Raw genomic sequence first — 13,187 nt, forward strand, 5'->3', positions numbered from 1 at the left:
GTAAGTATTTGCAATATATTTAAATTCATACATATCTTTTTTAAATATAGTAAACATCTAACCTTAAGATTGTACAGGACAATTGAAAAATTAAAAAGGGGTCCCAAAAACAAATATAGGGTTGAAGGCTCTAAATTTGAGGCATATCTTACGAGAGAAACATCTCAATTTTTTTATACTACTTTCGTGATGAAGTTTCCTATTCAAGAAACCGACCGAACCATCATTAGGATGATGTGAATGAGCCTCATTTGCAACCGATTTAAATATTCAATCAATCTGGTTGTAAGGCTAAAAAGACCATAACTCGCTGGCTCACTCCCACGGAGCGCAGATCAGCAACTTTGTATGTCATGCTGAATTACCCGAAAATTGAGCCCTTTCTGAAGTAAGGAGATTAAAATTTTAACATATCTTATTTGATTACTCATTCCATTAAAGAAACTAATTGTGTTTCCTATGTTGGATGTTCAGTTCATTTAAGACTCAATTCCACGAAAATCAAGTGTATGCATCCTTTTCAACATGGTTCAAAAATGAGGTTAGTAAGTTTATTAATATTTGTACAAAGTTTAAACATTTACAAATTCCTTAACTAAAATATATATATATGTATAATATTTTTAGGTACACCATTCACCAAATACAGTTGCATATGATTAGCTCTTGAGAGATATTTCTTTGGGTCCAGTTGAAGCTAATACAATGTCCGAATACAAAGTAAATAGGTTTAAATTTTCCACCGAACAACAGTCCAAAACAAGGAAAACAAATAATAGTGGTGTTTGAATTAAGGGTGATGACGATGTTGATTACTTTTGCATCATACACAAGATCTTAGAACTGGAGTAGGTTGGTTTCCCAATAAAAAAATTGTCCTCTTTCTATAAAAGTGGTTTGATCCAAGCATAAGAGGAACAAGAGTACATAGGGAACATAACATCATTGAAGTAAAGCAAAATAGCTCGTATCAAATTTACAATCTATTTGTTCTAAAGAAAAATGCTAAACAAGTGTATTATGCTCCTTATCCGTTGTGCAATGACAAGTCTAATTGGTGGGATGTAATCAAAACAAAGCCTATAGGCCTGGTGGAAGTTGAGAATGTGCTGGAGACTCCGTATCAAAATGAAATACAGATTGATAATCATCTAGTGAACGTTGAATTAGTGGACGGTTTGAATTACCCAGAAAATATATTTGAAGAAGTTAATATTGCGGAAGAAGAGGCTGAGTAGGTGGGTAGGAGATGAGGAAACTTCCAAAAAGGGTGAATGGTTTAGTGGAGAGTCTTCAGAAGAGGAGGATTAGTTGTGTAGGTTGTATTTATTATGTATTGATGTCTTTATGCTTTGTACTATGTATTTACCTTTATGTTTCTTGTTTAAGATTGATATGTAATATACTATTTAAGTTTGTTGTTTCCACTTTTCTATGATATATATATAGTAATCAAAAAAATTTTGTCTGTATGCCATGTTGTTGGAGTGATTTGAAATGTTAATTAGTAACTTGAAATTATTTACTTGGAATGTTTTCTTATACATTCATTTTGTAGGAACTAACTACTTGTTAACTTAACATAATTTAGATGTCAGGAAAAGGTAACAAAGGTAAAGGAAAAGTTGATACTACGAAACCAAAAAAGAATAGACAACCTCCGCCTTATAGACGACCGACAGGCATTTATATATCCGAGGGTCAGTTCGCTGACATGACAGCACGACCCTCATATTCTATGTTGCCCGAGGATTCGATACCTACTCCTATGCATGTGAGCCACTAAATGGGTCTACACTAGCTCATTCTGCTCCTATGACCATGCCACCGCTAATACAGTACTATCGGACAGCCGTTGGCCCCTCCAGACATCTACCATCATCGATACCCTCCTGCAGTAGTCACGCAGATTCACATAGTGATTTAGCTGGATCTATTAGGTTGTTGGATCTTCAGCTTGGAGCCACTCCATCTGGTGCTTCAGATCCGCTCACGCTAGTGCATTAACCATCACTTACTAGGCAGCCAGGAGACAGAGATGATTTTGGGAGGATTTATCTTGTTCTAGTTGTGATAGGGTAATATTTCTAAATATAATAACGTTACTAATTTTTTCATTACTATATTATTATTCTCTATGAAATTACAGTTTGATCTTGTGTTGTAGGTTTAGGCCAGATTCTGGAGTTGGACAAAAGGTGCGAATATGCATTACTCGACATTTCAACGGTTACAGGACTTGCTGGTAAAAGGTTCCAGAACTTGATAAGGATAGAATATTTGAAGAATTTAAGGTAAGGATTTAGCTTATCGACTACTTATTAGTAGTTTGTTAGAACAAAAGATTGAATATTATATTGTTGTTGTAAAACTTTTACTGGTAGGATGATGCAAAAACATTTCTTATAAAGAAGAACTTTTTCATAAGATGTAGAGGCAGATTTAACAACCTCTTGGATTATGCCCAAAAAAAATTGGTAAAACCTAAGTGGATTCTTGAAGCCGCATGTCAACTGTTCCTTCGCCATTGGAGTAGTGCAGAATACCAATTGTTTAGTGAAGGGAAAGAAAGTTCAGGTATCATCCAAGGGTGGCTCCCTACATACTGCGGGTGCCAGAAGTACTCTTACTGTGAAGAAAAAATGGTATGTAACTTCTACAATTTTAATTATTTGTTTCTATTTAAATTTTTTTATTATTTGAACATTGATAATTTTTTCATATGCTAGAAAAAGAAAAGAGTAGGGAAATACCAACTGATGAGCTATTCGTGCAGACTCATCTGAAAAAGAAAAAGAACCCGACTGATGAAGATGTTTGGGTTGAAGCTCGTGCAAAACCTGTCCACTTAAGAAGCAAATTTGAATTTATGAATCTTTTTTCTCAAAGTTAACATTATTCAATTATAACTACTTTAATATTTTTTGACTTTTAGTATTAACTTTACTTTGAATATAGGACGAATATATGCATCTTGTTGGTGAGTATCGTAGTAGTCAGCCTCCTGAAATTCAGGGTGACCCAATACCATAGCTTGTACAGGAGGAGTTATGGACAAAAGCTGCGGGTCCTGCAAATAGAGGCCATTTCTACGGATACCACACAAAATTTTTTGGCGATAATATTAGCTGTTCGTCCGGCACTGCATACTCTAGCTCTTCAGTTGATAGAGAAACCATTGTAAGATTACAAAATATGGTTTCTCAACTACTGAAGAGCTTGCTGAACACAGAGAGAGGTTTGATGAACAGAAAGAGAGGCAGAAGAAGATGGAAAAGGCAACAACATCAAAAATCAAGATGTTGAAGCAGTAGTTCATCTCTTTCATTTAGACTGCGGGGGTTATTCCTCTGTGTCCTGGTGATGCAGTTCGGGCTGCAAAAGGTCTAGGCCTCCTGGATGAATTCAGTGCGGATGATGATATGGAAGTCGAGGACGAATTTGATGATGATGACTTTTTTTTTTGTATGTGTTCTACTTTGAATTTAGACATTTTGTTCTTTGAAACTATTGTTGTAGTTTTTTCATACTAACTTTTGTTGGACATTTTGTATGTGTTGTACACTTTTGAAAGTACTTACATTTGATTTTTGGTTGTTGTTGTTGCTGTATTTGATTTGGTTATTGTTGTATTGGATTGTTGTTGTTACATGTTGTATTTGAGTTTTGATTATTTTTTTAATTTCCTAGAAAAACCGACCACAAGTGGTCGGTTTTTGATTTTTTTTCCAGAAAACCGACCATAGGTGTTCAGTTTTATATTAAATTTAATTAATTAATTTAATAAAAACCGACTACTTGTGGTCGGTTTTTTAATAAATAAATTAATTAATTCAATAGAAAACCGACCACAAGTGGTTGGTTTTCTAATAAATTAATTAATTAACTTATTAAAAAGACTACCACTTGTGGTTGGTTTTATATTAAATTAATTAATTAATTTAATAAAAAATCGACCACAAGTGGTCGGTTTAATATTAAAATTAATTAATTAATTTACTAAAAAACCGACCACTTGTGGTCGTCTTTTTTTCTAAATTATTTTTTTCTAATTTTAATAAAATAATAATTAATTTTAAATATATTTATATATTTTTTTAAAAAACGACCACTTGTGTTCGATTTTTAAAAAACTACCACTACTTTACCGACCACACATTTTGATCCGTTTTGTGGTCGGAAATTGGGAAAAATAGATCACATGTGGTTGATTTTTGTTTTATATTTTCCCAGTTTTTTTAGTAGTGTTTCATGGAGACTACTAGGATAAAATTGAAATTAACTAGGCTCTGATGCCAATTGGTTCGGATCAAAACCCTAGATAGTGTGGAATTAAACACAACTATTAATTAAATTCAATAACAAAGATGATAAAAACGATAAATTGAGAAAAAAAAGGAATACACAAATTTAACATGGTTTGTCAACTTGACAAATGTCCACAACCAAAAAAAGGAGCAATTTACTAAAACCAACGGATGCAAAAGAAAGTACAAAAGGAAAAAGTAAAAAAGAATACAAAATTAGAGTAAGTAAATATTCTAATACCCCGAATACCTCAAGAGAATAACCTCACAAGAAGGGTTAACTGAATTGTTTCCTCACACAACTATCTCACTAAATACTTTCAATGAAGAAGAAACCCAACACAACTAAACTCTTCTAAAATTGGTGTGTTTTTAAGGTTAAAGAACTCTCCTCTATTTATAGGAGGAGGTTCTTGGGAGAAAAGAGATCTCAAAATAATCCCATCCACATGAGAAGAATAAATCTTGGTAGAGATTTTCAATATTTCATTTATCATGAGATTTTCACAAAAATATTGACAAAAAATATGAGCACATTACATTACACAGTAGAGGTGCAAGGCTGATAGAAGTACCACAACAACCACAATATATTGATCCCACTGCAGAACTTGATGTGATGTTGACTAGATTTAGTAATGAAAAGAGTAAATATGTGTCCTTTGTTAGAAGATAAGCTTATATGCAGCATGAAAAGGATCAAATATGCCACTGAACTATCAGAAATGACTCATTTATTCCATCAGCTAAAAGTTGAGCTCGTTCATGTGATTGCCGTTATAAAATCAGCTCATCTATGCCATTACTTTTTAACGATGGTTTTCAAAAATAACTTTGCTACGTAGCCTTTTATTAGAGGTCCATGTCATTAATTAAAATAAGCAAAAAGTCTCAAATATGCCATTGAGCTATCATAAATGGATCATTTATTCCATCAGCTAAAAGTTTGGCTCATTTATGCCATCACCGTTATAAAATCAACCCACTCATGCCGTTACTTTTTATTGATGAATTTTTAAAAATATCTTTGCCACATGGTCTTTTATTATAAGTTCACGCCATTAATTAAAAAGAAATCAATATTAATTTAAAAATATCTAAAATTAGTTAGCATCGGGATATTTATCTAAAATAATTTTTCAATAATGTATACTCCCCTATTTCGTGATGGGAGAATGGAGAAGTTGTATTGGTACGCCTCCTTCTTTTTCTTACTTACCTAATCATTCATTGGCTTATTTTCTTGCAACTTCGGAGTATATATTGGAGTCACTGGAATTTAAACTAATCAGTTACTGTAAGATAGAATTTTTGAGGTTTCTGTATAGCGTAACATTTATAATGATTTAGAATGAACTAGAAATAGTCAAAGGATATACATTAATCACTATTTTTTCTAATTAGAAAAATAGTTGTTGTTGTTAGAAAAAAAATGCTTTAATCAGTGTGGGTCGGGTTATGTTAAATGAATCGATTGTTTTAATGGGTCTAAGATATGTTGAAATTAATATTGCTTTATATTAATTAATTTTGCGGACCTCTAATAAAAGGCCACATGGAAAAACTATTTTTGAAAACCCACCATTAAAAAGTAATGACATGACTGAGCTGATTTTATTACGACGATGGCATAAATTAGTTGAATTTTTAACTGATGGCATAAATGAGCCATTTTTGATAGTTCAGTGGCATATTTGAGTCTTTTCCCTTGTTTAATTAATGATGTGGATCTTTAATAAAAGGCCACGTGGCAAAGCTTTTTTTGAAAACTACCGTTAAAAATTAATGGGATGGTTGAGCCGATTTTGTAACGGCGATGGCACGAATGAGCCAAACCTTTAACTGATGGCATAAATGAGCCATTTTTGATAGTTCAATGGCATATCTGAGCCTTTTTCCCTTCTTTAAATGAGAGATATATCCTCTCTAACCACCTAGTTATGGGTATATTTACTCCTTTTCCCTTTAATATAAGTGAAATTTATTCTCTCAAAAAAGATTTTAGAACTAAAAATTAATTAACACGTTCTTTTCATGTCAAAGACACAAGTTTTGATTCCCGTAAATAATAAGTACTTATTCTAGGCTAATAGCAAATTTAAATGTTACTATTACCTCTTTTCAAAGTTCAAACAACTCTCACATACATCTAATATATCATATATTTAGATAAAGGTTAAGGTATCAAAACACGTCTAAACGATAATATAATTTTGTCAATTACATATCTAAACTATGCAAGGTAGTATCACCCTTGAACTTAATTTTTTAACGTTAGTATTTCAAATATATGTGGTGGTCAGAATCTCTACAGCCTTAAATAAACGAGTCAGACTCCTTTTAGGAAAACATAATTTGTTAGGTGACCCTATTAGATGAATTATTCACTCACTGCCTGGGAGTCTTCGTCACTTCACTTGATAAAATTGAACTCCTTAGCGATATTCACTCACCACTTTCTGATCTTCACAAAAATATCTTTAAGAGCCCGGTAACCTAACCATGTTTTCGTTTGCTTGCTTTTGGGATTGGATTCATCAGGTTATTCAGACCATTCTGCTCAAATTCCTCACTTTATTTTTCACTCCATTTACTTCTGTTGCAACTCAAACCAATGTTTTGATGATCCCTGATGAGATCATAATAGAGATCCTGTTAATACAGTCCCCTAAGTCGTTGTCCATATTCACATGTATTTCAAAATCATGGAATCAATTGATTTCTAGTCCTGATTTTTTGAAAAACCATGTCATGTTAAACAAAGAATGCAGCCATTATATTGTTTTATATTTGGGGCTGAAAGGAAATTTCAAGGTTTGTTCACTCTGTGCCCTGTTTAACAAACAACAACCCATTGACGAGCTATGTGACGTGGATTCTCCCACTTCATCAGCTATCGTAGTTGGTTCTGCCAATGGACTCATTTGTCTGTTCAATCCAAGGGAGGCATATATATGGAACCCCACCATTAGCAAGTCTAATAAATTACTTAATTTGAAGTGGGGTTCCTCTTTCCCTGCCAATTACTGTTTTGGGTATGATGAGTCACGTGACGGTTATAAAGCTCTATTTATCATTTTTTGTAGTAATTCTTCCCGTCATCTGGTCAACATTTACAGTTTGAAGACAGATTCTTGGACTACAGTCCATGAGCAGTTTCAAGGCATCTTCTAATTAAACATTCGGGTAAATTTGTAAACGGAAAGCTTTATTGGGTTTCATCTATTAGCATTAGTAATTATGTCATGTGCAAATCTTTTCTTTTGACTTAGGAAATGAGAAATGGGGAACCTTGGAGCTTCCCATTGATGGACAAATTGATTTAGATTTTAGACTAGGAGTTATTGTAAGTGACCTTTCTTTCCTTTATACATGTCGTCTAGGTGTGACTACTTCCGATGTCTGGATTTTTAAGGACCGCATATTTTGAAAAAAATTGTTCACCATCAAATATCCTCAACTTGCTTCGCTATATATATTGTTGGGTACAATATGTATGGAAAAGGTGTGAATGGAAAATAGAGGGATACAACCTTTGAGGAAAAGACATATTGTTTTGGAAAAGGAGTGACTATTCAGATAGTTGTGTCTATTCAGAAAAAGACACAATGTTTCGAATGAACAGACATGACTCTTCCAGAAGGATACACCTTTTCAGATGAACCATTTCCAACTTTGGGAAGGGGCACTTGATGTCTATATAAACCTGCATTTATCCACAGGTTTAGGTATGAAATTCTGAATATACAAACTCTTCTTGTCTTTAAAACATTCTGTGTGATCAATCAAATAGTTGAGTTAGTTCGAAGAGATTCCAATTGTTTGAGGAATCGCTACAGTTCGTTTGTTTGGCCATTTTATCCGGGGAGGAAAATTCCATAACCTCGGGTACTTGAGGGGATTTATTTCCTTAAGGACACTCCATGAATTCGGAGGACTTGGCCATTTCTGTTTCATCTTAATTTCTGAAAAATAAGACATACTTCTTTGAAAGATTTTTTTGATATTGTGTTGAGAGTGTTGTTGTACTTCATAATGTTCTTATTTTAAACTTGAACTAGTGTTGAAGTAGTGTTGCAAAAATACAGATTGTGTAAACCCAAAAAACTACAATCTTAAGGAAATAATTTTGCAGAATCTGTATTGCTTGTTTTTGGAGATTAAAACTTTAAGATTTCTACTCCGTTTGAACATAACTAGTGATTCGAAGACATAAAATCTTCATCATATGTTAAAGATCACTGTGGTGACGATTGGAATCGATAAAAACTTCATCGTTAACTAGAAATAAGAAGAAGAGTTTAAAGTAGCTTAACTTTATAAGTAGTATTCTGAAAATACTAGATTTTATTTTCTTGTGATGACAGAAAAAATGACAAACAAAAGTCAAGTGCAAGATGCGGCTATGACTGTGGGGGTAACTATATTGCCTCAACAAGTCGAGCAAATGCTCCGCAACCAATGGCACCTACGGAGTAGCCCAAAAAATTTACGGGCATTGACTTTAAGTGATGGCAGCAGAAGATATTCTTCTACCTCACAATACTATGTCTTCAAAGGTTAATTAGTGAGGATGCTCCTGAGGTGCCCGGAGGAACCTCGGACAAAGAGTGTTTCCTAATTGTAGAGGCTTGGAAACACTCAAACTTACTTTGCAGGAATTATATTTTGAGTGGTCTCCAAGATGACCTCTATAATTTTTACAGTGGAACTAAGACATCGAAGAAATTATGGGGGGCACTAGAATGAAAATACAAGACAGAGGATGTGGGAATTAAGAAATTGTTTGTTGCAAGATTTCTGGACTTTAAAATGATAGATAGAAAATCAGTAGTCTCTCAAGTGCAGGAATTGCAAGTAATCATCCACGATTTCCTAGTGGAAGGTATATCTTTGAAAAATACCTTAGTTGAACAAATTGAAAATGCTTTTAGTACTCATATAAAATGTTTTATAGGTTTGATTGTGAATGATGCATTTCAAGTAGCAGCAATCATTGAGAAACTACCACCTATGTGGAAGGACATCAAAAACTACTTGAAGCACAAACGCAAGGAGATGACTGCCGAAGATCTTATTGTCCAATTGAGTATTGAAGCGGATAATAAGGTTGCCGAGAGAATGTCAAAAGGGAATTCTAGAAGTAATGGAGCACATATTATAGAAGATGACAAAACAGTTCTAAGAAAAGGAAGAAAGTTGAACAATGAAGCAATCAATCCAAGAAAAAATTCAAGGGAAAGTGCTTCAACTGTGGCAAGATTGGCCATAAGTCCACAGATTGTCGTGCCCCTAAGAAAGGCAAGAAAAAGGACCAAGAAAATATGATTAAGTCCAACAAAGAATGTGATGATCTGTGTGCTATATTTTCAGAATGTAACTTGGTGGGGAATCCTCGTGAGTGGTGGACGGATTTTGGTGCCACCCACCATGTTTGTGCCAACAAAGAGTTGTTTTCATCATTCGCTCCAGCTTAAGTAGAAGAAATGATCTACATGGCTAACTCCTCTACGTCTAAGGTAAAAGGAATAGGAAAAGTGGGCTTGAAAATGACTTCAGGAAAGGTCTTGACACTTAACAATGTCTTGTACGTTTTGGGATTACGTAGGAACTTGATTTCTGTTTCAATTCTAGACAAGAATGGATTCAAATGTGTAACCTTTTTTGGAAAAATTCTAATTAGCAAAGGAGAAGTGTATGTAGCAAAAGGTTATCTCACCGAGGGCCTTTATAAGATGAATGTAATGAATGTTGAAATCAATAAAATTTCAAATTCTTCTTACTTGCTTGAGTCGTATGATTTGTGGCATGAACGTTTAGGCTATGTTAATTGCAAAATGTTACGAAAACTGATTAACTTAGAGGTTTGTGAAAAATTTGAGTGTAATAAATTAAAGTGTCAAACGTGTGTGGAATCAAAGTATACAAAGCATCCTTATAAGTCCGTTGAAAGGAATTCCAATCCCTTAGACTTAATACCCACTGAAATTTTTGATACGAAGTCAACACCATCACATGGTGGGAAAAATTATTTCATAACTTTTATTGATGATTGCACTAGATATTGTTATCTCTACTTGCTAAATAGTAAGGATAAATAAATAGATGCGTTTAGGCAATACAAAACTGAAGTAGAAAATCAGTTAGAGAAAAAGATAAAAATGATAAAAAGTGATAGGGGTCGAGAATATGAATCTCCCTTTGCCGAAATATGTGTAGAAAATGGAATCGTCCATCAAACTACAATGTAGAAGCAAATGATGAATGCCTTACTTATAAGTTTCAGTTTACCGCAAAACTTATAGGGGGAGGATATCCTTACATCCAACTGTATACTCAATAGAGCTCCCCATAGTAAGACATAATCAATTATTTTTGAAAATGGAAAGAAAGGAAACCCAACTTGAAATATTTCAAAGTGTGGGGGTGCCTAGCAAAGGTCCAAGTTCCTATGCCTAAAAGTATTAAGATAGGACCTAAGATGGTGGACTGCATGTTCATAGGATATCCTAAAATCAGTAAAGCATGTCAGTTTTTGGTTAATAAATCCGAACATCCGGATATAAATGAAAATATGATAATTGAATCAGATAATCCTGAATTCCTTGAAAACATTTACTCGTATAAAGTTAGACATGAACAGTCTAGTGGAGTATCTAAAGGACCTCGAGATGGACAAAGTGATAATGTACATAATGAAGAGAATCCAAGACTTAGTACATGTCAAAGAATGCCAACTTCGTTTGGACCAAATTTTGTAATATTTCTCTTATAAAATGAGCCTCAAATATTTAAAGAAGCGATGTCATTGTCAGACTCATCCTTTTGGAAAGAGATAGTCAATCATGAGATTGTTTAAATCTTAAGCAACCATACATGGGAATTGGTTGATCTTCCTCCAGGAAATAAATCTTTAGGTTCTAAATGGATCTTTAAAAGAAAAATGAAGGCAGATGGTACTATTGACAAATTCATGGCAAGACTTTTAGTAAAAGGCTTCAAATAGAAAGAAGGCCTTGATTACTTTGATACATACTCGCCAGTAACAAGCATAACATCAATTCGAATGTTAATTGCCTTGGCGGAGGTATATGATCTCGAAATACATCAAATGGATGTGAAAACCGCATTCCTAAATGGAGATTTAGAGGAAGAAATTTACATGGAACAGCTTGAGTGTTTTGTGGTTCTAGAAAAGAAGAATAAGGTGTGTAAACTTACTAAGTCATTGTATGGACTAAAGCAAGAACCTAAAAAATGGCATGCGAAGTTTGACCAAACCATGTTAGCAGAGGGGTTCAAGATAAATGAATGTGAAAAATGTGTTTACATTAAAGACACTCCAAATCACCAAGTCATTGTTTGTTTATATGTGGATGATATGTTGATCATTAGTAGAGATATTTCTGACATAAATACAATGAAATGAATGCCTGAGAGCAAGTTTGATATGAAAGACCTTGGAGTTGCGGATGTGATCTTAGGTATATAAATCCATAGAACTCCACAAGGGTTGGCATTGTCATAGTCTCATTATATCAAAAATGTACTTGACAAATTCAAGTGTATGGAATTGGGTATTGCCAAGACTCCTTTGGATGTAAGCTTTGCACTTTAAAAGAATGAAGGTAAAAGTGACTCACAATTTGAGTACGTAAGAGTATTGGGATGTTTAATTCATATAATGAGCTGTACACGACCAAACATAGCATTCGCTATCAGTAAGTTGAGTCAATACACGAGTAATCCCATCAAAACTTATTGAATGGCAATGCAAAAAGTTTTGGGGTATTTTAAATACACTCAAGACTATGCTTTGCATTATCATAAATATCCAGCGGTACTTGAAGGATATAGTGATGCAAATTGGATCATCGGGTCAAACGAAGTAAAATCCACAAGTGGATATGTATTTACTATCGGTGGAGGAGCAGTCTCTTGGAAATCATCCACACAGACTTGTATTGCTCTCTCTATAGTGGAATCTGAATTTATCGTATTGGATAAAGCCGGTGAAGAAGCAGAATGGCTCCGAAATTTGTTGGAAGATATTCCTTATTAGCCCAAACCAGTGGCACCAGAATGTATACACTATGATAGCCAAGCAGCAATAGGTAAAGCAGGGAGCATAATGTATAACGGTAAATCTCGTCCCATATGATGGAGACATAATACCATTAGGGAACTTCTCTCTAGTGGAATTATCTCTATTGACTATGTAAAGTCAAAGAATAATATGCCGGATCCACTTACAAAAGGCCTATCTGGAGAAGGAGTGGAAAGAAAATCCAAAGGAATGGATTTAAGGCCTAGAACAAGTCAGGATGGTGGTAACTCTACCTAGCAGACTGGAAATCCCAAGAGCTAGGTTTAAGGAGATCAAACAAAGTTGTGTCTGACAGGTTCAATATTGTCAAAATACCAACCCATTCTCATGATGTAGATAATGTTTAGTAAACAAGGACAAGACTTAAGGTGAGAAGTCTTTTAATGATCATCTAAATTTGGCAGATTTGACCAAGTAGTTTAATCTATGGGATTGAAAGTTTAGAAATCACCTATGTGAGGGTGAAATGGAAGCCGCTTCAAGGAGAATGTTAGTAAAAGACTATTCTCTAAGCTCTCATGAATCTAGGACGTGTTCATGGATGAAAATAACAAAATCGTGAGAACCATAAATGGTAAAAGGTTGGTTGTGTGACATGTGTTATCTAGGTGTACATTAAAGCTCGATGGTTCAAAGATATCAAATCTGCCGATTGACCGAGTGCATCCGATGCATATTCACTATAGAAAGTTTAAATGGAAACCATTTATCCAGATGCAATTAGTCTTTGCTTGATGATCACATACTTGTCCATAAAATTTTATGAAAAAATA

Source organism: Capsicum annuum, chromosome 11 (genome assembly GCF_002878395.1).
Source record: "Capsicum annuum cultivar UCD-10X-F1 chromosome 11, UCD10Xv1.1, whole genome shotgun sequence".
NCBI classification, from domain to species: Eukaryota; Viridiplantae; Streptophyta; class Magnoliopsida; order Solanales; family Solanaceae; genus Capsicum; species Capsicum annuum.